This window comes from Canis lupus, chromosome 21, assembly GCF_048164855.1.
Source record: "Canis lupus baileyi chromosome 21, mCanLup2.hap1, whole genome shotgun sequence".
In the NCBI taxonomy this organism is placed as follows: domain Eukaryota; kingdom Metazoa; phylum Chordata; class Mammalia; order Carnivora; family Canidae; genus Canis; species Canis lupus.
Genome location: NC_132858.1, coordinates 32,847,121 through 32,874,270, shown reverse-complemented (window position 1 = coordinate 32,874,270; position 27,150 = coordinate 32,847,121). Strand labels below are relative to the sequence as shown.

General features: G+C 35.7%; 1 protein-coding gene and 1 long non-coding RNA gene across 13 annotated transcripts in view; one reads left to right on the top strand and one right to left on the bottom strand.

Moving 5' to 3' along the window:
- Nucleotides 1–27,150, bottom strand: part of SEMA3A (semaphorin 3A) — a 454,397-nt gene that overhangs the window by 160,793 nt on the left and 266,454 nt on the right. Inside the window, exon 1 of one of the 7 annotated variants that reach the window (XM_072791341.1) lies at nucleotides 508–667. The exons of the other annotated variants lie outside the window; for them this stretch is intronic. The gene's annotated coding sequence lies outside the window, so the exon portion shown is untranslated. Of the gene's footprint in view, nucleotides 1–507; nucleotides 668–27,150 lie in introns of those variants that run through there. 7 annotated transcript variants of the gene reach the window in all.
- On the top strand, nucleotides 205–16,862 carry LOC140612995 (uncharacterized). Of its 6 annotated transcripts, XR_012014108.1 has the most exons (6): nucleotides 829–2,290; nucleotides 6,835–7,004; nucleotides 8,443–8,532; nucleotides 11,076–11,245; nucleotides 12,610–12,713; nucleotides 13,705–16,862. It is a non-coding gene; the product is annotated as an uncharacterized lncRNA (long non-coding RNA). The 6 variants fall into 6 exon arrangements; XR_012014107.1 differs by adding an exon at nucleotides 205–822 and having other exon boundaries at nucleotides 2,109–2,290; nucleotides 11,076–16,862; XR_012014105.1 differs by having other exon boundaries at nucleotides 12,610–16,862.

Sequence of the window (27,150 nt, the reverse complement as noted above, 5' to 3'; positions counted from 1 at the left end):
TCCCGGAGCCGGCGGGCGGCACAGGATGCTGCCCGGAGCCGCCGCGAAGCCTGCTCACTCGGGCGGCCTGCCCCTCCAGCGTCGCGCCCGCTCAGCTGCACCTGCCGCGGCCGCATCGCATGACGTAAGGGGCGGGCGGTGCTGCGGGCCCGACGGCTTACCGTCTGTTAGAATGATAAGGTAACACACAGCCTTGGAAATACTAAAAATAGTAAGACAGGTTAGCGTTGGAGAGAAAAAAAAAAAGACGAGAAGGAGAGGGACAGGGTGAGTCTGGTGGGACGCAAAGGGCCTCGGAGAAGTCTCCAAGGAGAGGGACCCAGGCCGACCCGCGGCCCACCGGGAGCACACAGCCCACGGCGCCAGGCCTCGCGAGATCTCTGCCCCCCCCCCCCACCCGGCGGCCAACCGAGAGCACGCGGCCCAAGGCGCCAGGCCTCGCGAGATCTCTGAGTTCCCGGAGTTCTACGAGGGTTGACCGGGAGGGCGGGGGAGCGCAACCTGCACCTGTTTCTTTTTTAAGCGGCCCAATAGTTGGAAACGTTTCTTCACCAGATAAAAAAAGGCTTCAAGACCTCAAAATACTTGGAGGAAACATTGACGGAACTACGCGGAGCAATAGGCAGACCGACTTTTACGGTGAGAGGCCTGGACGGCCCTCCATGTTCGTGTTCACACTGTGGCCGCCGAAAGGGCACAGGTGCGCAGCCTCCGGGGCCCCCGCCGGCCGACTGGGACGCGAACGCGGACGCTGCCGCCCGCGCACAAACGTTCCAGGCTGCAGAGCACGTCTCAGTAGACGTGGGTGAGCCAGGTCGTAAGGTATGCACTCCGACTGCTGTGTATTTTCTTCCGCTATTGATTTATGTCAGAGAAAATTATACTTTCATGCTGAAGGGGCACTGAGTCCGAATGTCCATCTTGCTTGGAGACTCGTGGAATCCTTAAAATGACAGTAGCTAGTTCAATTCCATTTGTGTGCAAGACATTACATTTTACGAAAGCAGCTGTTTTTCATGGAATATGTCCAGGTTTTCTCCTCAGGATATAAACCAGCGACCTCATACTTCCAACTCAAGACCTATCTATCAACACGTTTTCCCATGTAAGATTTCCATTATGCAGGATTCCGCCTATGGTTGGATCAGTGTATCCAGGACTACAGAAAATAGTGTCTCTTTTAATTAGACTCAAATGGGCTCAAGTCCCATTAGATTTTCATAGATTTCTTTTTCTTTCTTTCTTTTTTTTTTTTTTTTTTTTTTTAAGTTACTCCAAAGTTTCTGGGAGAACTTGAATGTATTTTAGCTTTCATCAACTCTATGCCTTCCCAGTCCACAGCTTCTACATTTCCAGAGGTTGATGCATTTTGGGCAGGTGTGCCTTGTTCTTCCCAAATAACTCGACAAAAGCACTTGACCTCAAACAGGCCATCTTTTCAATTTTGGGAATTTCTCTTGGGTATAAGATTAGAAATGTGTCAACTTGTATCAAATATGCCCTTAAGAAGTTACCAAATGCAGTCTTCTCTGCTTTAACACTTGCTGCTTCTCTATGTTCACTAGCTTATTTTAATTATATAGGGGAAGATGAAAAAGATTGAAGTCAAAATGTTTCAAATACATTTCTACTCTAATTTGTCCAAGAAAAGTATTTAAAGTGTGTATTCTATTTGCTGATGTGATCTGAGATTTTGTTAAAGTTATATTATTCTGACATTTGGGCAACATAACATAATTACTTTCAAATATATCCAGTTTAACTGTATGATTAAGGAAGATTCAGAAAGCTCAGTCTTTGTTCTGAATACCATATTAGTCTACATCTGATTTATGATGGAGCTACTGGCAAGAGTCTATGAATTTCTTTGCCTCTGTAACACTACATGTAAAATACCTGATTCCTAAATATTTCTCAGGCTAACTTAGAAACAAAAAGAATGATGTAATGTCTAAATATCTTTAAAGTTTTTTCTTCCTGAAGACGTTATAATGATTCCAACTTCTTAGGGTGTCTAGACAATTCTTTCCAATTGGAATTTTGTGAATTATAACGAGACCTTTTATTGTGGAATGGTTTGTTTTGTTTTGTTTTGTTTCATCCTCTAGAATCAGTGGTTACCAGCATTTACATGAGGCATCAGGGGAAAAAAGAAATAATCAGGTTTATATTCCTAAGGTGACCGAAGTATTATGACTACTCAGTTATTTGGATTCGACTCAAGATTAAAGTCTCCATCTGTGAGCTTTATAGCAGAAAAGTACTCTTTCCAAACTTTCCCTCCTGACAGGTAATCACAAACCTCTTAAAGTGTGACCCTTAAAATGCTATTGTTAGAGTTATGATAGCATTCATGGGTCATTCTATACTTGAAAGTATTTACAAAATAATTTATTAGAAAAAAATTATTTAGATTAATGTTGCATAATTGAGTGAGCCACAGGAAAAGATAGTTTCATTACTTTGCTTAGTATTTATTGCCTGAATTGTCTGTGAAGGGATTATTTGTAAAATACACATTCCAATTCTACGTATGTGGCATGTTTCTGTGGGAAAGTTTGTACGCATATAAGTCTGTATACAGTGAAGATACACATGTCAAAAAGACATGAAATGTATGTGGGAATATTATGTTTTTCACCAGCTGTGTGTTCTAGCCATAGGATTTTTTCCTTATATATTTATTTGAATGAAAGTCATAGTCCTTCATCCTGACCCATAAAATGTTAATCCCTTCAAGAACGTCTCAATTTCTTTTGTTAAAGGGACTCTGTATAACAATATCAAGACCTAATCCTTACTTATAACTAACCTTTTCACCTAAAGGTGGATAACCAGACTTGAAATGTTCAATCTGTATGCCTGCACTGATTTAAAATACATGTATAGAATCTTTTGTTTCGGTTTTTCTTTATATCACCCCCCCACCAAATTAGCAATTGGCATTGTAATTTTCAAACTGAGTATATACTGAGCAAGTGATTGAATACTGAATGCAATTTTAAGATTATCCGGAATATTTCCATAGGCAAAAAATGTACTATTTTCAGTGGCATGAGAAAGGATGTAATCATTAACTTCCTTTGAGTACTAGAATCTATTTTTCCTCACACTGGTATCTCTACTTCTCCAAATTCCTTATAACAATGTTTTACAATGTGTTTGTTTACCTGCAAAAATGCAGGTATAATTGCTAGCTATTGACAGTTTTCCTTACTGAAAAATGTCTACATCCCTTGAAATACCACACTTCATCCTTGAAAAATGAATAACATCTGCAGGGATCTCAAAAGCCTGGATTTCTGAACCTGCTGAATGCTAATCTGAGAATTCATGTACAAAGTTTGTTGCTGACCACACATTGACTAATAACTAACAGGGTTAAGGGGACTCCAGAGCAGATCTGCTCAGAAAAAGTCAGAGGGTGGATTTTGCAAGTTTGCTTACTTTAATGGAGTATATGTGTGTATGAAAGTAGCACTAGTTGTCTTTTTGGAAGAACCAGAGCACACAAATTTTCCCAGCAATTGTAATATTCTGACTAAGATACCTTTGATATTTTAACTATAGAAAAGTGCACAGTTATTGCAATTAACTAAATTTCTTAAGTCACAGTTAATCCTACCCTTAAAATACCTCTTAAACTTACAGTCATCTTTCACTTGCCACCACTAACATCAGTTTGAGACACCATCCTCTTACCTGGACTAATGCAACGTTATTCTCAATAAATTCAACTACACTATTCAATACATTGGGCACAGAATAATCAGAGGGATCCTCTTAAAGTATCATCACATTATGCATCTCTTCTGCTTGAGTCCCTACCTGAAAGAGCCAGTATCTCATCAATTCTTTTCATCTTCAGCACACTTAGATCTATAGTTCTTTTCTGTCTTGGGTCTTTAGCAGATGCTATGACTTTGGTCTGGACTTTTGCAATCCTCTCCCACTCCTCTCCACTTGATTAACTTGAATCTTGTATTTCAACTTAAATAGCACTACTTCAGTGATAGCTTCCCTGATATGACAAGCTGTAACAGATCCCACTGCTAAATTTTCTCATGATATCCTATTTGTTTGAATATATGGAGTTAAACTCTATATATTCACTTTTGCCATAATTTTTTTTTTTTTTACAATCCCTCTCCACAACCAGATCATAAATGTCAATTGGGTAATACCACATGTCTCTGTGTCTTCTTGTACATCCTCTGCATAACAGTGCCTAGTACACTATAGGTATTCAAAAAATATTGATTGAATAAATTGCGAATAAAAAATGATTGAGGGGGCGCCTGCGTGGCTCAGTTGGTTAAGTGTAAACACTTAACCTTCAGCTCAGATCATAATCTCAGGGTCCTGGGATTGAGCCTTACATGGGGCTTCCCGCTCAGCAGGGAGTCTGCTATTCCCTCTCCCTTTGTCTCCAACCATTCTCTCTCTCTCACATAAATAAAATCTTTAAGAAAAAGTATTTGGTAAAATTCTTTTGCTAACTGTTCTTTCATTGATCATTGCATATTACTATGATGCCCTGAATTATGTTTGTTTCTTTAGAATTTTTAACACCATGTTTTCTATAGAATGTAATTATTCTACAAGATGACAGCAAAGAAGGAAACTGTGCATGTTGGTTTTTGTAGATGACAATTCCAAAACTTGTAAAATAGGTCACAGTTCAGTCCTAAATTGAAGAAAATTTTACGGACTAATTTTTAAAGCTGGCCTCTGTAAGAGTTTGTAATTTCATAAACAAGCCTCATTTGACTTGCTGGATCTGGTTAGCAATGACTTTTTGCATCATCATTAACTCAAAATATTTTTGACTTTTTTTCAGTCCCCCTGCCCCCCAAAACAAAACCAGACTGTATATTTTGCCCAATTTCTCCTCTTTACAAAAACTCTTTAGAAAAATCTGCCACTGAGCATAGTGAATAGCCACTTCAAATTGTTTACCAAGGTCTTAAAGGTACAATATTCACAAAATTCTAATTGATATTTTAGTGCTTTATACAGTTACGGTGACATTGAAGGTTTGTTTCTACACCCACAGAAATACCCAGTGTATCTAAGATTGCTAAACCTTCCAAAAGCAGCAAATTAAAATAAACACCTCTTTCACACTACCTTTTTTTATTTTACAATAATTTAAAAGAAATAAAGTGGTTTTCTTTCTTTCTTTTTTATTTTTTTTTAATTTATTTATTTATGATAGTCAGAGAGAGAGAGAGAGAGAGGCAGAGACACAGGCAGAGGGAGAAGCAGGCTCCATGCACCGGGAGCCCGACGTGGGATTCGATCCCGGGTCTCCAGGATCACACCCTGGGCCAAAGGCAGGCACCAAACCGCTGCGCCACCCAGGGATCCCTCTTTTTTTTTGGAAGCACTCATCTTTATAAATGTATTTTCCTTAGGAAAAATCCTACTAAATAGTAAAACATTTTATATGAACAACTCCTACATAAAGCTCTATCAGTCTAACCTTGCTGTATTTCCAAGAGCGCTGACATAGTAATTGTAGGAGAAATAAAATTAGAATACCACCTCTTCGCACCAGTTAGAGAAAAGCATTCAACATTAAGGCAATTTGCAGTTTTAGGAGTGTGTTACTTAGTGATACTATAATTCAGCCACAGAATAAACTGTCAAAAAATATGGCTAGGCTTTTTTAGCTTTGATGCAATCTAAGCATTAATGGTTCTAGTAATTTGAGGATTGAAAATACCCTAATTTATTAGCCACTAGCTTCAGTGGTGTGGACAATTGGTGAGGACAAGCTGGGTATGGGCAATTGTGTTCTAATGGGCTTAATGTGAGTTTCATATTTTGGACATTTTGCTGTTAGAAAGCCAGAAAAGAAACACTGAAACCAAGAATACAAAAGTCCCACAATAGGAAGCATAAATTTTCACACTAGAAGGAATAAACACAGGCATAAGGATCATAAGTTGATTCTCAAAATATGATGATTTATGATCCATATTTATTTCTGAAATAATTTGTGGTTTTTTAAACCATAAAAGATAGTCATGAGATCTTAATAAAATTTAAGATATTGTCCCCTTTTAGTAAAAGTAGACTCTTGAGGAGTAAAGCGATTCCATGTTTATGATCACTAACAAAATTGCACCAAATATTGGTATTGAATACTATAGACCATTTTGTGGAGTAAAAGAAAAACTGAATATTTATTTAGTTCTGTCCTAAGCCAGGTGCCCTTCACATTTTTTTTAAGATTTTATTTATTTATTCATGAGAGACACAGAGAGAGAGAGAGGCAGAGACACAGGCAGAGGGAGAAGCAGACTCCATGCAGGGAGCCCGACGTGGGTCTCGATCTCGGGTCTCCAAGATCACACCCTCGGCTGAAGGCGGTGCTAAACCACTGAGCCATCCTAGCTACCCCCTTCACATCTTTTATATACATTATCCTTATAATAACTTTATGAAGTAAGTAATTTATTTTTTTTTCAAGATTTTATTTATTCAGTCCTAAGAGACACAGAGAGAGGAGGTAGAGACACAGGCAGAGGGAGAAGCAGGCTCCCTGTGGAGAGCCCGATGTGGGACTCGCTCCTGGGACCCCAGGGTCATGACCTGAGCTTAGGGCAGATGCTCAACCACTGAGCCACCCACGTGCCCCTAAAAAGGTTTCCTAATAAAAGCAGTGCTAATTAAGACATAAACAGATGTGTTCCATCCAGAGAATGTAGTCTCTTCATTCTATGATACTCAAGGAGTTTTTGTCCAAGAAAACACTTCTCTTTGTGACTCAGACAACTAACCCTTTCTCTTTCTCTCTCTCTCTCTCTCTCTCTCTCTCTTTTTTAGGTTTTAATTTATTTATTCATGAGAAACACAGGCAGAGGGAGAAGCAGGCTCTCTGTGGAGAGCCTGATGTGGGACTCGATCCCGAGACCCCTGGGTCATGACCTGAGCCGAAGGCAGATGCTCAACCACTGAGCCACTAGGTGTCCCAGTGGAGGTATTTCAATTTACAGGTGAGAAGACTGCTGTTCAAAGAGGTTAAGAAACACAGGTTAAGTCCTCAGAGCTAGCTGAGTGTCAAAGCTATCTGAACTTGAAGTTACCACAGGCCCTGTTCTCCTTGCTCCAACAAAATTATTCACCAGAATTAAGACAAAAGTTGTTCTTTGGCATGAGCAGAAGAGAATGCTTTTTATTGAAATAGTTTTTGATCAATTCAGAGGTTAAAATGGGAGTGCACAATCTTTACACTACAAATGCCACCTATACCACAAATCACCCCGAGTACACCCACGGGACACCAGGAGTTTTGGCTCCGCTACCTTAGGAAAACCAACGTTAGAAGGTTTTTACTCTGCTAAACTATAAAAATCGTTGGCAAGTCCATGAAATCGGTGGTTTGAAGTCTGTATGAAATGATTTCTTTCTATACTGTATTTTTTTTTTCTGCTTTGGAGATCGTAGAAACACCTTAGTTTATGGAGAGAACTGCTGGAGCTCTATGGTCTGACTTTAGAACTGGTACAGAGCAAGTGCAGGACAAGTGTGCTCATTCATAAGTGAAATACTTTTGCATATTGACTTTACTTCAAATCAAAAGCAAAGAGATATTTAAAGTGTTGACAAACCAATGTCAGCGGAGAAAATATGAATATATTCACTTTCTTAAATATCCTGGAAGAATTAATATTTAAATTCACTTGATGCTGTAAATTTGCCAGCACACTGATACAGCATATCATTAAAAATAGCAACAATACATTCAAAAACTGCTTGGCTCTATACTAATTTTAATCCTGACCCTAATTCCCATCCTGAGAGTCTAGCCAGCTTAAGTATACAGTATTTAATATAAGATTTTATTGGATTTACTTGGAATAAAATGTTTATATTTTGAGTTTCATGTTACTGAAAGTGCAAGATTATTCATCTTCATGTCATTCCTACCAAAAATACTGTAATATTTTAATGATATTTCTAAGTATGAGGCAGAAGCACCTGTGTGCATAAAGTTTGCTCTGAAATGTCATTTATTTAGTCCATTTTTCTCTAATAAAAAGAGTCACTATAGAAAAAGTTACATGCTGTTATTATCGGTAACTAGTAGAGTCAATCCCATATGTACAGGCCAGTAGGATTTTACAAGGGTCAATGTGGAGAGGGAAATAAAGCAGAGAGCCCAGCTAGAGCCAAACATGAGATCCAGACGTGGCTCAGTTTCAGGAACTGGGGACCTCATTTGTTTTGGAACCTGGGAAAAGGGAGACAGGAGAGAAATTTCATAACAAATTTCAGGGATAAAACTTGGGAGATGCTTCTAAAGTATAGCAAGATGTCATTCAATTTGCCTTTTGGCCCCTATGCCTCTGGACTGGCTTTGTTGTGTTTTAAAGAGAAGTTTAAGGAAACACTGAGAACTGTATTTCATTTAAAGCACTTTTCAAATTACAGATAGAAGCTTTACTCCTTTCATAGCAGAAGTGGGAGAGGATCATTACTTTCAACTTACAAACAACCAAGACGCACTTCAAGATCTTAGAGGTAATTCCTTGCTGAAGAATTCCAGAAAAGGCTTCACTTCTTGGTGGCTTAGTGAAGCTGTGTCTGTGTCACCTAGCACTGCAAGGCCCCAGGGGAATAGAGAGAATGGAGGTTCACAGCTAATAGCATTATTTGGTTGATCCTGATGCTAGCTGAATTAGATTTTTTTAAAAGATTGATTGATTGATTGATTGATTGATTCATAAGAGACACAGAGGCAGACACAGGCAGACGGAGAAGCAGGCTCCATGCAGGGATCCTGAAGTGGGACTCGGTCCTGGGATTCCAGGGTCACACCCTGAGCCAAAGGCAGGCGCTCAACCACTGAGCCACCCAGGCGTCCTTGAATTAGATTTGTTACTGAAAATGCAATGAGACGGTCTCTGGGAACCCCCATAAATACTTGGGAAGAGAGCTGCTACATGGAGGCTGGGATCTTGGGTGAGGAGTTGTACAGCAAAGTCAAGAAAATACAAGTGATTAATTAATACAGTTGCTGGTGAGTCCTTCTGAAACTCAAGTTCAAATGCAAAGACCATTAAAATCTATTTTCCAGATAATCAAGAATGAATATTAGTGATAATGTAACTTGTCAAAAACCACAATGTTGGAGTGGCATTTTAATTCTAAATTATTAATCCTAAAATTGAACTTTTTCCATGAATCAGATGCTTTGTACAAAATTATGTTTATCCTATAAATTATAAATTATCTTTATCCTATACATTATACTTCGAGGAACAAACTTAAAATTTGAAGTTATATATATGTGTGTTTTCTATGTTATTTATATTTAATATATGTATTTATGATATATATACACACATATATACATATCTTAAAGCTCAATTAAAGAAGCAATACAGTGAGTAGTGAGAACAAATATATAGCAAAGTCAAAAAATGTAACTGCTTTTATTCTATAAAAGTGAATATTTTTGGTTTTGGTTTTGCCTTTGATTTTCAGAAACAGTAAAGTTAAAGTGTTGAACAGTGGTGACATGAAATTCAGTTTAAATAATATTGAATATTCTACTATCAAAGATGCATAGAAATACTTTGAACAAAATATTTTCATAAAATGAGATCAGAAAGCATCATCCCTCAATTAATATATTATTTTAGATGTAATTTTAAATAAGTAAAGCAATTAATTAAATTAGTAATATAAAGAGATATTTTTCTACACCCTAAATTTTATGAATTCATGTTGGCCAATGTTTGGGAGATATCTTACTTATAAATTATCAAACACTTTCCAAATGAATCATCTTTTCCAATGGCCCATATTTATGATTTTAAGGAAATAACATTTATATAGGAAAATGGCAATTAATTTCATATACTATACTATTTTAATAGGGATATTAAAGGATAAAACCAAAGGTAAACACTTGTAAAAAGATACTTGAATGAAGTTTGGGAACCATTTCTTGTAATCTTGCTTATATCCTAATTCATTGATAAATTCATTGCCACAATTTATTCTGAATTGCTACTAAAATAGGTTTTTGCAATGAATTTCCTAGAATAAATCTGATATTTTTATCTCCAAAACCTCTTATGCACTGATGAAAATTATGATTGTATTTCAATAATACTCTGTGGCTAAATAAACATTTCTCTCTTATGTTTGGGCTTCTAGCTATACCTAAGAAAGGGTACTCTTGCTTATTTGCTAATGACAATACCTGATAACTACAACCACTTCACATAATGTCATTTTTAAATATTTGACCACATACTCTTATATTAGCACAGTCCTAGTAATAACCCTATGAGGTAGAATCTATTATTCCTAATTTACGGTGAGAAAATTTATTTAAAGACCTGTGTGTGGGGCAGCCTGCGTGGCTCAGCAGTTTAGTGCCTGCCTTTGGCCCAGGGCATGGCCCTGGAGTCCCAGGATTGAGTCCCACGTCGGGCTCCCTGCATGGAGGCTGCTTCTCCCTCTGCCTGTGTCTCTGCCTCTCTCTCTCTCCCTCTTTATGTCTCTCATGAATAAAAACATAAAATCTTAAAAAAAAAAAAAATCAGAAAAAAACTCAAAAACCAACCATTTCAGTAATGACTACAATGTTTTAAAGCCAGAAATGAAATAGAGAAGTGGGCCATAGGCTAAAACAATAATTGCTATAAATTATTAGAAAAAATAGGTGACAGGTCCAGTTGTTTTTGTTTGAGATATTTACTATTTTAATTCCCATAGATGATAACAACCATATCTCACTCAGTAAATGAGGTATTACCTAATACAAATAAAGGCTCCATGGTTAAAAATCAAGGATAATTCATACATAACTGGAAAAAAAGTTCTGGAATTCCGTGTTCCAGGCTGATATTTAATTAGAAACCACTGCTTCTGAAAAAAGAGAATGAAAAATAAAGAGGTAGTAAGCCAAAATTATGTGTCTCCTGGATTGTTTTTCCTTATAGTCAAAAAATTTTTGCAAAAATTCAAACTAAATTAACGTGCATAGCTCCTCTCTTTTTTTACTAATTTAGCGTGTGGTGTTTTTACAAACTCACTTGTTCTGTTTGCAGCTCATGTGCACAGAGATCTATGCTTTAACTTCTAATGTTTGAAACAGTAAAGCTTCCGTGACGTTGGTTGCTTTCGTTAATAAGATAACCAACAATATTACAAATACACAAAGAAGTATGAAGAAGAACGAAGAGACTTTCTACAAATTTATCTGGTAGAAAAAATAAATGTATGCTTCCAATAAGGGTATCACATTTTTCTAAACCTAGAGAGAAGTGAATAATGGCTAATTATGGAAATTATGTACTTTATTAAGTCAATTTATACCATTTCATAAATAACTTAGAAGATTAGTAGAATAGGATCTTATTTCAGAATTCGATGGGAACCAGTTGGGATACTGTCATAATACCTACTATTTCACAACATGTAAGAGTCTTTTCCGCCATTTGAGTTATCTTTTAACGTATAGTTTTACAATTATCTTCATTATCTAAATTTATCAGAGAATGACTTAAACTTATTTGCTACTTGGCTGTAATATATTAACTGTTTTCTTGAGGGTTCAAGCTTGTATTGAACTATATACCACTACAGCAATGATCTCAAACTTGACAAGCTTTCAAAAATGTTGAAGCTAATATAATTGATGCTACATTAAAGTCAGGTGTCCCTATTTCATTGTTTCTCAGTCTCAGCAGATGATTTTAATGTATACTCAGTGGTGAAAATTCTACATTATCCCCCAAAACATTAAATATTGTGATGAAAATAATATTATTGCAAATTGTAACTAACATTGGCTATTATATAAAAACACTTCTCAGTATAGAGAAGAAATTAGGAGCATTAAGTTTCTCCGTTACTTACATTACCTGTGAAAACAATGGAGCAATGTAAAATGGTCAAAAAACTGTGGATGCAAGCCCTGTCTCTGCCACAAGTCTTCAAGAGTGAAAACAATGAATTATCTAAGGATTCAATTTTATAATTAATAAAATCAATAAGTTGGCTTACCGGATATGTAGTATCACTGGCTTACCATGCTAAAATTTGGGCATTATACATAATCATTATAATTTATGTATCTATATAAATGTTCTTTACTATAAACCTTGTTTACTGAACAAAATGTGATTTTTAAATTAATTTTAATGAGTTTACTGCTTTTTAAATAGGAATCATTATAATTTTAGTCTTTAGATATCGGAACTCATACTCGTAAAAAGATTCAAAAAGAGATTAAATATTTTTTTTCGGAATTTTCTTCTTTCCTCTAAAAACCAAAATTCCATCTTTTTGCTGTTAGGTCACAATGAATAGCCTACAATCAATCAATCACAGAAAAAAATGACACTTTCTTGGGAAGTAACATTAAATAATGTGATCACAGAGTGCAATGTTCTTATTAATGCACATAATAAAGATGAAATCAATTTTAAAAATGAGATGCTATTTGTTAAAACTGACCACAACTGATAACAATTCCTTTGTATGAATCTTTAAGGTTTTTTAGTAGAGAAGATATCACTTGTACTATTAAATGACTTCATATTTAACAGATACTAAGACCTAAAGCTGTTTATCTTCCAGGCTCCTTTTATTTAAAAATGAAGTGCCTTCCACTAAGAGAGTTCTAGCAAGAAATGAAAAAAAATGTTTTAAAAAGAAAAATGAAAAGAAGGAGAATGACAAATGTAAGTGTCACCAACCACACTGCAATTTCAGTCTTCAAGTTGAAAAGATAAATGAGACATCAGGGGCAAACAGCTTTGTTAGCACAGCCTTGACATAAGTTATGGAAGGCGAACACATCTTGGTACTCCAAGTTACAACAACTCACTCGCTTGTGATAAAGCATTTTTATATATGTATTGCTTTACATCTTGCCCATATTCCTAATTATAAAATCTTATTTCATTTTAAAAATGTAAGTGACTTTTTGTTATTTAAAGAAGTACACAAAATCAAAGGCTAGACACAGTGCAACTACTGCAGTTTCTTCAGGTGCTAAACATTGCTGTGAATTTTTAAATTTTTAAATAGAGTTTTGCTATGATGTTTTTCATGCTAATAAGGCCGTACAACAGCAAACATTGTGACAATTATGGTTTGTTAAAAAAATGCCATTACAGTTTATTCCATTTGCTGTATTTATATTTGTGACAATCATGAGATAGATTTGATATGCATGCAAAAACTTTATATAGAGTTTTCAAATGGAATAGAGAAACTGAAAATTATTCTAGGATTTTGTGAATATTGTGATAGACTTGCCTTTAGAGAAATACATATATATGTAAAATCTCTGATAATATTTTCAGACTTCCTTGCATTTAAAAATTATTTATCAAATCTCCTTGGATGCGTACAATTGATTCTCATGAAAAGCTCTTGCTGCATAAAGAGATTTCCAAGCTGAAAACAGACAGTGTGTGGCTTAATGTTTGCCAAGTGTTGCCATCTTAAAATCTTGACTGTTGAAACAATAACATTTTGGCTGCTTTTATAACACTCATTTAATGTTTACAGTTTAGTAAATGTGCATTTTTATAAACAGAGGGCTTACCTAATTAAACTGGACCAGTGTAAGAACTAGGTCAATGTATTGTGAACAAAATAATCCCAATATGGTTGGGTTACAGAACAGCTCAATTTTACTCATTGAGTTCTATCGATTTTTGGCAGAGAGGAAAGAAAGAAAGAACAGATGGTAGAAGAAAGAAATTGAGCTGCTGGGTGATGGAATACACTATCACACTGAATTATAAAGAATGGTGCTCCAGTCTCCTGAATAGTTATTTCAATCAGGGTACAAAATCAACACATATCACTTATTCTGAAACAACACAAATTTTTCAACAAAAATGAGCATAAAGTTCAGTTTCAAGTTGTGACCATCCAGTGTTAAAATTTGACGTCACATGAAGGGGAAAGGTTGCTCTCTGTTGTTAGCTTAATGAAACATAAATTGTATTTCCTCATTTGGGTTGGAAAATGGAAAGAGACTTACACTTCCTCAAGGACAGTTTCAGTGTTCAGATCTAAGGGATTTATACTACCTGAAAATAAGAGAAGTTTTTAAAAATATATGTAAACAGAATGTAAACATGTAAATTAACACCTTTGCTGACAAAGATTAGAGAGTGTTCGACATTCAAAGAGACAAAATCAGTAGAACAATTCATTCTTTTCAGAATAATAACAGTAAGTTATCAATTTATCATAATATGGCAAATTAATTTTTTTTTAATTTTATTTATTTATTCGTGAGAGACACAGGGAGAGAGAGAGGCAGAGACACAGACAGAGGGAAAAGCAGGCCCCATGCAGGGAGCCTGACATGGGACTCGATCCCGGTTCTCCAGGATCACGCCCTGGGCTGAAGGCAGCGCCAAACCACTGAGCCACCTGGGCTGCTTGGCAAATTAATTTCATGTTGATATCGGCATCCCTTTCAACTTATTTTTATTGCTTTATAATGTAAATCTACATAAATAGCATAGTGACCAGCTATGTAGTAGTTATATGTAAGATTTGTAAAAAAAAAAATAAAATGGAACAAAAAATAAAATCATTAAGAAAAGAGAAGTCTTACACTTTAAATGAACAATATAAGAAAAAAGTGTCCTATTAAGAGATGACCAAATTATCTTAATGCTAAATACCTTAATTTTTTTTTACTAAACATTATATTTATTCTGCTTACATGGAACATAATTATTTTGACTTTTCTGCATTTGCTGTACCATGAGGATAACAATGTAAGCCGTATTAAGTTGCTACAGTCAAAAAGAGAAAGAGCAGCTGTTAACTTCTAAGTTGAGTCAAAATGGAAGAAAGCTAAGTGATCAAAAGCAAGATTTCACTATACTTTCTCAAATCTCAAATACACTCTTTTTAAGTTTGTATCAGAATTTGTCTATATTTTGTGAGTCAACCAATCAATATATTCATTTTGTGTATCTCTACAATCATTGGGGTCGATTTGATTTTTGACCTCTAAAATGCCAAAAAGAAATTACTTGGTCATTTCCAAGTCTCATTGAGTTCACTGATCAACCTTTTTCTGTCAAGGGTCATAGAGTAAATATCTTTGGCACTGTAGACCAAGAGGCAACATTGAAGGTTTTGTGTGGGTACTTCTAGAGCAAGAGAGAACAACAAATTTACACTTTTTTTTTTTTTTTTTTTTACTGACAAAACTCAAAACTTGATTTATGGAATTGAAGTTTGAACCTCATATAGTTTTTACATTACAAATATTATTCTTGTTTTGATTTTGTTTTCAATCTTTTAAATATACAAAATGCTTCCTCGCTTGCAAGCTATAAAGACAGGCAGCAGGCTGTTTATCCCACAGGCCATAATTTCCTAACCTCTGATTCAATCTATTGTACTATTTTTGTTTTAGGAAGTATCCAATTTATAGGTAGAAATATAAGTTGATGTACCTGAGAAAGTGTAAGTCTCTTAACCTGTGATATGCATTTCTGATGTATATACTTGAAAGACTTTGAGAAGAACATTAATTTAATGAGTAGATTCTTTTTTTTAAGAAGAGCTAATTTATTTATTCATGAGAGACACAGAGAGAGAGGCAGAGACACAGGCAGAGGGAGAAGCAGGTTCCATGAAAGGAGCCTGATGTGGACTCGATCCCAGGACTCCAGGATCATGCCCTAGACACTCAACTGCTGAGCCACCCAGGTGCCTCTAATGACTAGATTCTGAATTCTTTTGGACCCTATCACAAAGTAAAGGATAGGTTTTTGTTTTTTTCCAACACTTTATGGCCATAGCTCAGGCAAAATATAGTGACAAGCAATTATTCTTCGAAGCAGAAGTACAGTTATTAGTTAACATCTTAGTTATTATCCACACCCTGAGTTTCTCTGTTTAAGGTATTTGGACTGTCCTATCATCTTTTAAGATACCATTACTAATTACAAAACAACAACAACAGTAAAAACAGTGACTTCCTTTAAACCAACTATTTAAGGACATTTATAAAAAATGCTATGTGTTTATTTTTTTAATTTATTTGAAAGATTGGATCAGGGATGCCTGGGTGGCTCAACGGTTCAGTGTCTGCCTTTGACTCAGGTCATGACCCCGGGGTCCTGGGATTGAGTCCCACATCGGGCTCATGAATAAATAAATAAATAAATAAATAATCTTTAAAAAAAGGAAGAAGGCAAGAAAGAAAGCTAGGATAAATATATCTAATGTAATGGAGAAACCCAGCATGACAGATTCTCTACTAAGCTGTGTAAATGATGGTGCCATATACCGAATGGTAGAGGACAAGAGAAAGAGTCTGAGAGGAGGACATGATGAACTCAAGTTGACAGGAATTCAAGCTACATATCAACTGAAGTTGATACACCCAATGGGAGAGACCCAGCCTGCAAAGCAGTACATGTATTTAAGATCCACAAGTAGAATATGAAACATAACTCAAATCCTAAGGTCAGAAATATGATATAGTGCATAACTGGTTCCTTTACTGATTATTTATAAGTTTGCGACAGTCAAGGCACGTATAATTAAGTATTCCAATTGTTCTTCTGGGCACCTCTCAAAACATTTTTTAAGTAAAAGAGCTGAATTAAAAAGTAAAATATAACCTGTGACGTTCATAGTTGCCAAATTGTTCTTATCCCTAAACAAAAGAACTCATCACTTACTGTAAAACTAGAGAAGCTACATTATCTAAACATAGTTTTTCTCTTTCTTCTTGAAAGACTGATGAGCCTCTTAACATTTCCTAAAGACTGCTCATTTCATTTATGCTGAGAAGTAATGCCTCCAATAAAGCATCTGCCATAGAATATGACAATCCACTCTAGTCTCTGATTTCATTCATTTGTCAAAAAGTTTGCCAGAACTTGGGAACATTTATGTGAACCAGGTCCAATTTGCCAGCGATGTTGGGGCAGTATTTGGATGTTAGGAAGGGATTTATGGTTTAGAGAGTAAATCCTGTGGAACACAGAGGTTTTGCATTATTTCAGCCTCAACCATCCATATTACAGAAGTTTCACTTGAGTGTTGCATAAAATTTTCTTAAAGTCTATAATAATGGTTTGTATGCTAAAACATCTTAAGTATTAAAAGTCTAAAACAGTTTGCTTTTGTAAAAATTACTTTTTATATATAACGTTTTTTTATTTCAGTAAACTTAATTATGTAATAGCATATGATTAGCTATACATTCCTGGAAAACTACATATAATGACTCAATTCAAAAACCAGTGAAAGATTTTATGGAAAATCATGTCATTGTCTAAGTAAAGATATAGAATAAATAAAGATCTAAAATTAGAATCTTATAGTCCTAATTGTTGTTGTTGTTGTTGTTGTTGTTTTTGTTGTTGTTCTTGTTCTTCTTCTTCTTCTTCTTCTTCTTCTTCTTCTTCCTCCTCCTCCTCCTCCTCCTCCTCCTTCTTCTTCTTTCTTCTTCTTTCTTCTTTCTTCTTTCTTCTTCTTCTTTTTAATGTAGCCATATGCTTAGAAAAAAAAAAAAATCCTAAAGACTCAATCCCGGATCCCGGGATCACGCCATGAGCCAAAGGCAGATGATCAACCGCTAAGCCACCCAGCTGTCCCAAGAACTCTTTGATTTTGTAATTAATTTTTTAAGTCAATTTTTCTCTGTAATGAGTATATACAATTGCACAGTTGTGGCTTTTAAACAGTGATTTCTTCCAATTTCTTGGACTCCAATCTTTTTCAAAGGAGAGCAGTGATTAAAAGTGATGACTTCACTTACGTGAAGGATCTAAAATAGACAAATTTTTAGAATCAGAGAGTGGAATGGAAGTTACTAGGGGTGGGGTGAGGATTGGGAGGTTAGTAATCATCAAGTATATAGTTTCAGTTAAGCAAGATGAGTAAGCTGTAGACATCTAGTGTACAACATTATATCTATAGTCAATAGTGGTGTATTGTACTTTTAAAAGTTTATTGATGATAGATTTCATGTTAAGTATTCTTCATAACAATTAAAAATAATTCTAAAACTTCTTTTTTCTTCCAACTTGTCGGACTTGTTCTACTTTGGGCTTTGGCTTCTTTATCCATAAAAGGATGGGAAATGTCTACCACCTAGAGTGGTTGTCATGATTACATGAGGCAGTTTACACAAAAATCTTAGCACTATTTCTGGCTAATAATAAATATTCATTAAATGTGATTGTTGATTTTTTTTTACCATCTCCATTACTCACTGTAACAGAAACACCAAAGTTTTTTAAATGTAACTTTTAAAAAATTGTTTTATTTCTAACCTTATTCAAATATCAGTATACATCAACAGTGGAGAATATCCATCATCCTCAGTAGAAAGGAATAGGAAGCCAGCATGTCAGTGCTTCACTTATGTCAGATGATTATTTTGAATGTCTGCTTTCCCTTGCTTTTGAGTCACGAGGGTTCATCCGCAGTACATGGGGAAGTTTAGTAATCAGCATTCGGTGTTACTTGGGACCCTGATTCTAGGGTTGAACACTGGAATTTTCTTGAGAGCAAATTCTGTTCCCTTCTTTGGAGTCATCTGGATGACTTAATGGCAGAGCATGAAATAAACAGATAAGTAGTTTTGGTTATTTAAATGATAGCCAGTGAATGGTTTGACTGGAAACCTAGAACAGTCCTTTGACTTTTTCCCCCTCAATATTAGTACATCCATTGCTTTGAATAGAGCAATAGGATAAACATTTTATCAGGTGGATGCATGTACTATTGAAAGCTCGATATATGAATCTTACATGTCTGGAAGTAGGCAAAGGAACAGACTCTACGTGAACCTTGCCTGCCCCACTAAAGAATGCTCTGAAGTTTTATAGCAGTTTTTATTTATGGTCACAGTGATTCACCAACACTAACAAGCATTAAATTTTCACAGCACTCCCATCACTTTATTTGGCATGGGAAATGGTAAATCTGTGACAGCCTAAATATGGAATTCTGATTAAAACTCTCAATATTTTTTCTAAGAATAATTCTATCAGTGGCTCCCTTTTTAATATATGCAATATCTTATTTCTTTGAATTTATAAATTATTTAGAATGCAGTTCTTAAATTTCAGTAGATACAAATCTTGGTACAAAGTGCAGATTAAGAGGTTATTCTGTGGTATGTTGTAAATTGCTGAAGCAATTTAAATAAAGGTCCCAATTAGCGTGACTGGTAAGAACTTTGAAAAAAGGAGCAGCCAAGTCAAAAAATTACTATCCAGACTGGAATAGAGATCAGAGGGGTGTAAATATGTTTTCTATTGGGATTTCTACCACAAATGGTTCTCTCTTCCTGTATTTAATGGAAAACATGCCATGAGTTTGATGTATACCTATCAAAAAGTAAAAAGCCCCACATCCATTATCTTCTAAGATGTATGAGGATATTTACTTATGAAAGATGGCAGGACAAACCACCAGGGTGCCAGATTCATGCCCATCAGAGTCTGGAACAGTGGCTTAAAAAAGAGCATGTTTCCCCAAAGACAATAGTAGAAAAATCAGTATTTGTAAACCAACTGAGCACCTGATCTTCATATGCTTAACATCTAAGACTCAAGAGTAGTGTTGCAAAATGTCTAAGTATTTCTTTAAGTGTTTCACAGAATTCTCAAGTCTAACAGAGCAACATTCCATATTCACTCACATTTCCTAGCTACTCTGAGAATGTCAATTTGTGAACTGGAAGCAATGACTGATTAAATTTAGTGAATAATTTAGATAATTCAGTCTGGAGCCATCTTTCCAATAGAATGTGTTCATTTTAGAGGATGCAATGGTCAATTTCAGTAGTGAAGATAACTGGCTCTGGAAATTTAAAAAAATGGCACCGTTTAAGCCTTCTTTCATTGTTACATAATAATGGACATAAAACTTGGGCCATAAGACTGGACACTTGAGTGGTGCTATCAAGTTTCTTGAAAAAAATTTTGGAATAAGCTCCTATGATTAGGAATACCCAGGAAGGAAAGTCAGGAAAATGCTACTTCAAACAGTTAAAAGGACATAATGAAGCAAGTTCATTGAAATAAAGCTCACTCTTCTGTATGAGTCATTCAAGTGAAAATACTTAAAAGAATAGAGCTGTAATCCAGCAGAATGACTTTACAATTGTAATATTGGATGAGAGAACTGTAGGGATCCAACAGAGGCTTTACTGTATGTGGCTGTTATGCTTCATAAAGCATGTTTCAATCCATGACGTATCAGAAGGCACATTGTAATAAACAACCCACATATAGGTTACCTGTGTTTGCATATCCTTGGTAGTCCATGTATTTTATTCTCGTAAATGACTATGATATCATATCTTAGTCTTTTACCTATAGCATCTGCCATTAAGTGTCACATAAGGTAAAAATCTCTTTCTGTTCTTGTCCTGAGCTAAAACAAACTACATATTGTTAGGCACAATTTCAACAATAAGTGAAATATAATGAGATTATTGGAGCATTTGGTAATAACAATTTTTATGCATTTCATGCATGATACCTATTATATTCACTTCTCATAAAGTATATTCTGAAAACACCCTCACTTAGTTACTATTGTTATATAACTCAATATCATTTATAAATTTAAATTTTTTTGTAAGTTAAGAGTTTTCTGTCTCAACTGAATGATAGAAGAAAAACTGAAGTGTGAACCAGTACATATATATATATATATATATATATATATATATATGCACACATACACACACATTTGAACCAGTATATTTTTATATTTTTAAGTAAAGTTTCCTCTTTCCCGGTCCTGACTCATAGCTTTTATTACCTCTCATAGATCCCATTTTTCTGATCTGATTCACTCCTATTCCCTTAAGTTTGTCTTCTGGGTAGATCACGTGGACAACCCTATTATTAGCTAGAACTACTGGAGTATCAGTCACCCTGCTCTTTCAACTCTTTCTTGTTTTATACATTGGCCTAGTCACTGCTTATCAATCTTCTCAGAAGAGAAGAAGAATAGAAAGTCAAGCACAATAATTAGTATATCTACATCATCAAATGGAGCCACTTTGACTGAAATTATTCAACCCTGTGATTAACAAAACAGAGGGAAAAGGCAAACAAACTGTCTTTTTCCCCTCCAAATATAGCTTATGTATTTACTTAATTGCTCCCATTTTATCTCAACTCCTCACTTATCTCACTTATACCCTTCCCTCAATCCTCCTCTTATCTCTCTCCTTGTGAAGAATACCTCTTGTGCTTTTCCATTACACTTATTATCTATTTTGGACTTTCAACCACTTGACCTGATACTCATAGTGTGAGCCATCCTTATATTTTCTATTAATGTCTAATACTTAACTAGACATTCGCTATGCCAACCCTTTGCTTCATGTTCCATGTGTATCCCTTGTTATTTATTTACTTACTTATTTAGATTTATATTTATTTTAGAGAGCTCATGAGCAGAGGGAGGAGAGGTGAGAGGGATAGATTCTCAAGGAGACTCAGCTGACCACAGAGTGTCTGATGTGTGGCTCGATCTCAGGACCCTGCGATCATGACCTGAGCCCAAACCAAAAGTCCTAAGCTTAACACACTGAGGCACCCAGGTGTCTCTCCCCCATGATACATTTTAGAAAGATACCTTCCAGGCCTCATGTAATCTACACAATCATCTGAAATGGTAGATCTTTTAGTATCCCCATCTTACAAATAATCATTGAGTTTTAGGGAGGTTTTCAATTAGTACCTGAACTTATCTCATATGTTTTTCTTAAATATGACTATGCAAACTCAAATGGTTAAATATTTAATGAAATGTCCTGGAATGTCTCTCCTTTTGTTGTAAATTTATTCCCATTACCAGAATGCTCTCCATTCTTCTTCTGTCTTACATGTAAGCCAACAGGCTTTCTGATGCCCACCTCAAGTATTTCTTCTCAAAGACTTCCCTGATCCCTCGCTTCTCTGTAATATTTTACTTTTCTAGACTCACAGTTCTTTGTTGGAATACATTACTCTTCACACATTTGCCCCAGAATGTGTGTTTTGACATACTTACCTTCTCCACTAAATATGAGCTCCGTGGGAGCAGAATGCATGCATCTTTATCGCACAAAGCCCATAAATTACAATATACTTCATTTCATATTATATTAGTAGATATAGAAATGATAAAATATTACAGAGAATCATCAATTACTGACATTTTTAGATTTTCTGAATTGGCTTTTACTGCCTCAGTACGTGCCATACCTTTCCATAAAAGATTAAATTAATGTTGCTATTTTAAATAAGTTGTACAAACTAATGTCCCATGTGTCCAGTCTGTTCTTCTACCAGAAAGGCCTTCCCTATTGTTCCTTGCAAAATTTTCCATACTCTTGTAATCCAGTGTAATTCTTACTCCCTGTAAAACATGTTTTCCTCATTCTCAATAGCATACCATAAAATAATTAACAAACCACTGTTACCTCTAAACATCACAGCATTTGTTTTACATATAAATGATGGACCAAACTTCCTCATCATCGAGTACTGTAATTTATCAAACACTGTGTTGTGATGTTTTTAAGAAAACAGAGTAATCTTATGTATTTTTCTATTCCTAGTAATCATTACAGTGATCGATACAGATTTTTGTTATTTTGCATTTAAAGAAAGAAAACTAATGCTTATTTTTATTATATCTATTTCTTTGTCAAGGAAATTTGATTCAATTTTTTATGTCCAAAATTTATGAAATGTTATGAAGTACATGTACACGTATCAACATGCACACATATTGTATATAAGTAGAAAGAATAGGCAAAAGACAAATTGATATCATGCTCATAGAAAAAAGAGGGAATGCATTTATTTTAATAAAGAATAACTGTAGCCAACTGTAATCTACATATGGCAACACCAGTTAATAAAATTGAAAGTTCTGAAAGTTGCTGAGAGTACATCTTAAAAGTTCTCCTTACAAGAAAAAAAATTCTGTAACCTATATATGGTGGACGATGTTAACTAGACTTATCGTGGTGATCATTTGCAATATATACAAATACTGAATCATTATATATACACCTGAAACTAACACAATATTGTACGTCAATTATATCCCAATGAAAAAGTAAAAAATAAATAAAATACAACCCTAAGCAAAAGTTTCTCTGAGACAGACTGACATAATTATGTCTTACTACAGCCACTCACATATTAACAATTACATCAGGTAAAACAATATTTGCCGTTGAATATTGTGTCCTAGAAATAATGTAACAGCACAAAGTAGCACTGTATTTCACATTTATTGTACTTTACTAGAAGAACACTTAAAATTCATCACTGACTATTTTTACATTTAAGTTACCATTAAAAAGCAAGTTGCTCTTTGTGATGTGGTTATAATTTATAACCACAGACAGTCTAAGTTTTTAAGCTAAGGCTATACCTCACCTTCACATATCATTTACATATACTGATTGCTTCCACATGTCTGGCATAAGGTAAAATAGTTTATGAGCATTGTAATATGGCGAAAGCCACAATGAAATAAAATTCATCTTTGTCTAGAGTACCACAGAAATTTATTCATGCTGGTGCATAAAGTGTTTTCCAAAGGAATTCTGCCTTCCAGAAAAATCCTTTAAAAGCTGAGTGTGGTAAGTGTCACCTCCCTTCTTAAGGACGTCTAGCTTTCCGAGTCTGGCTTCCAAGTGTCTTCTGTTAGACAAAAGCCCCTTTAAGTTTCTCTCAACATGTTCTTCATTCTATTTACTGGCTTCAGACTGCAAGTTTATTTTCTTGATGACTGAATATCCCCTTTCCTGCAAATGGGTGATTTGCAATCACAGGTGGTAATGGAATTGGTCAGAAAGCCCCAGACTTTACATCTACAGTGTTTCATTCAGACTCAGGGACACATTAAATAGAAATATTGTGTTAATTCCTATGTGAATTCAGTACTCTTTAAGTTGTCATGAAGGATGTTGTGTCTTCACGGACTAAGTCATAACAAAATAATATTCAAGGCAACCATTACACCATTTAAGAGGATATGCTGCAAGTACAGGAGCAAATAAAACTCGTCATTTCCTGGTTATTTTTACTGAATATTAAAATGACTGACTTTGGTTCATGTTGAAACATGAATTGGAACTTACAGTCTGTAAGATGCAGGCAACCCTTTCCTTAAGAAACAGGTGCTTCCTTGCTCAGCTGGCTCAGTAAATATTCAGAGCCAGAGACCTGCCTTCATCCTCACCACGAGCTTTCTATGTACATTTACAGATTCCACTGAAGTTACCCTTGAAGCTTGGTCCAGCAATAGGTCAACATCGAGTCATTTAGCTTCACCAATGCAGGACGGAAAGGCTCAATGTTAGACTTGGCCATTTTTTTTGATTGTTTACTTTCAACACCAGCCTATGACAAAGTCTCCTTAAATGTTCTCTGACTGGCTGACATTGACAAACTTCATGTTTTTTTAACATTAACACTGTCATTTACAAGTCTTTGAAGTAAGTGCACTACAAATAACACAATTGAGATTTTCTTTGTATTTTTATTATTATTAATCAAACTCACAAAATAAGTAACAGACAATACGTGCATGCATACTAACACCAAGGAGCAAAACCCAGTGATCTAGAACCTTCTATGTACCAAGTCAGTGATTGGGCATCTTACAGCGTATTGTTATTATCCCGATACCAGCCTCCATAAAGTAGCTATTCTCCCACATTAGAGAAGGGCAACCTGAGGTTCATAAAGCCGACAACATGCCACATCCTAACACCTAAAAAATGCCAGAGTCAATTCAATGTTTTCTTCACTATGCTGAGATTCCTCTTGTCCTTGTGAAATCTCTGTTCTAGTAGCTAAATTAGAAAAAGCCACAGATTTTCATTTAGCCAACAAGCCAGGGTTTGAACACTATAAACACAGCATGACTTCCAATTTAAAAACACGAAATAAAGATCATATGTATTATTAAATATATTTATTTTGCACATTCCAAGAATGGAATGTTGGAATTCATTTTACACATTCCAAGAATGTGAAATTTTATTCTTTTGGAAACATGAAAAGGCAGTAAATCTGGCTGTTCAGGTAGGGCACATGAGAGACATTCAGCTATTACCTCTATCTTTTGGTTCCCTATGAAAACTAAATTGCTTGAAAAAGATGGTATAATATGTACACTGGAGAATCCATTCGGGAGAATGAGGCCCACAATGTGTGTTACATGTGGTACACCTCGGTGGTAGAGACTGAGCTCTGTACCAAAGAAACAAATTACTGTAGCATCACTAATTTCACTTCTGTACATGGCATCTGCCTAAAATAATCTAAACAGATTCTTTCAAAACAAATGTGCTAATATTTATAAAGCTGTGGACAGAAATACTGTTAGAGGCTAGACAGTTTTCTCTAATTTGACAGCTAAGGAGCAATGCCAGTGAGACAAGTATTCATCTTATTTCTGATGACACAACATTGAACTAAACAGACACTGACTCTGCCCTGCCTTGCTAAGTGATCTCAGGCATGCAAGAAAAACTTTTTTCTAGTCACTTGGTCCCATTTTGCTGTTATGCTAGAAATCTTTCTCAAGAAGCTGTCTGGATTAGGAGGTTGAATGATAGAGAGAGGATGTGTGCTCTGTTAGAATGTGCCAAGGGAACCTTAATTCTGTTCTGAATAGCCACCTCGGGAAGCAAAAGAAGGCCGAGACTCTATTGAACATGAAGAACATGCAGTGAAAGCAAGAAACTCCATGGCTCTGGGCCAGTGTGTAAGAGCCTAATGGGGAATTGGAGTTTTAGGAGTAGCTGCTTTGTCTGAGCACAGCTTCCAAATCTGTCCAGTTAGAACCAAGTGCATAGCAGTGAATCCCTGTACACTAGCCCAGGAGAAGAAAAAAATCTATTAAAGAAGGATGAGCCCGCATAATATAGTAACCTGAGAACAAAGATGTCACTCTTGATATCTTTGCTCTGCCCAAATAGTAACATTGTGGCAGAGTAAGATATACGCACAACATCTCATCAGAAGTCCTAAATGTGTGCTCCGCCATAAATCTAAGGCAATTTCAAGGAATTAATATGTAATAGAGTATTTTAGGTGGATGGCTGTATCCTAAATGATGCTAGATTGTTGGATTTTAAAATATTATATGAAAACACAAATACCTGCCATTTTCTTTAAATACAACTTGCATTTTTCTGGACATGTGAAAAATGTATTGCTCTGTGTAGATAAGTCAGAGCTACATGCCTACATACGCAGTCTCTGTGCCCCAGGAGAACAAGGTCATTATAAGAGGCCCAATTTGAACTGTAGCCATTTGTTTCAGAATCTTGCTTCAGCATCTCAGATGATGCCTCATTAACTCGGAACTGAAGGCCAGCTACCAGGTTTCTGGATTCCTAAAGCACTGGTTTGCACACACCACTCATTTACAAACTTTAAAAGGTTTCATCATCTACTGTTCAAACCTGAGATTTGCATTTTATAACCTGTTTCAAAATTTTCTATCATTCGATATTTTAACTGCCTCTGCAGCCATAAATGACCTTGCCTCCGATCACGTAGTTCACTTTCTGTAAGGGGCTCTGTCTCACACTCCAATCTATTGTATGTATGGTCTCATCTCTGCTCCTTAGCAATCCCACCTGGAATGATTATCTGCCATCTCCTCACTTATTCCTTCAACCACTTCATGAATTTAATGAGGGGCTATTGTGTGCCAGACTCTATATTTGACTGAGAATAGAAAATGGATAGGGACACCCAGTTGGCTCAGTTGATAGAGCATGTGACTCTGGATCTCGGATTTGTAAGTCAGAGCACCACGTTGGAGGTAAAGATTAGTTAAAAAAAATAAAATCTTAAAAAAGAAAATGGATAATGAGGAGTATGATGTTAAAAAACTGACAATCTGGGTCTTTTCCCCCTCCGAGCGATTAAGTTTCTCCAGGAGAGTTACCATATACTATTTCATATTTTGCCTCTGCAAAAACCTTATGAAAGGAGATACTCAAGTCAATGTTTACTGGTGGGAATGGCATCAGTAAACAGTGAAGCTGGTAAAGGTGCACCCAGGAAGGAAAGTTCACAGGTGTGATGTGGGAAAGTCGGTACCGGGTGGGGGCATGGTTGGGGC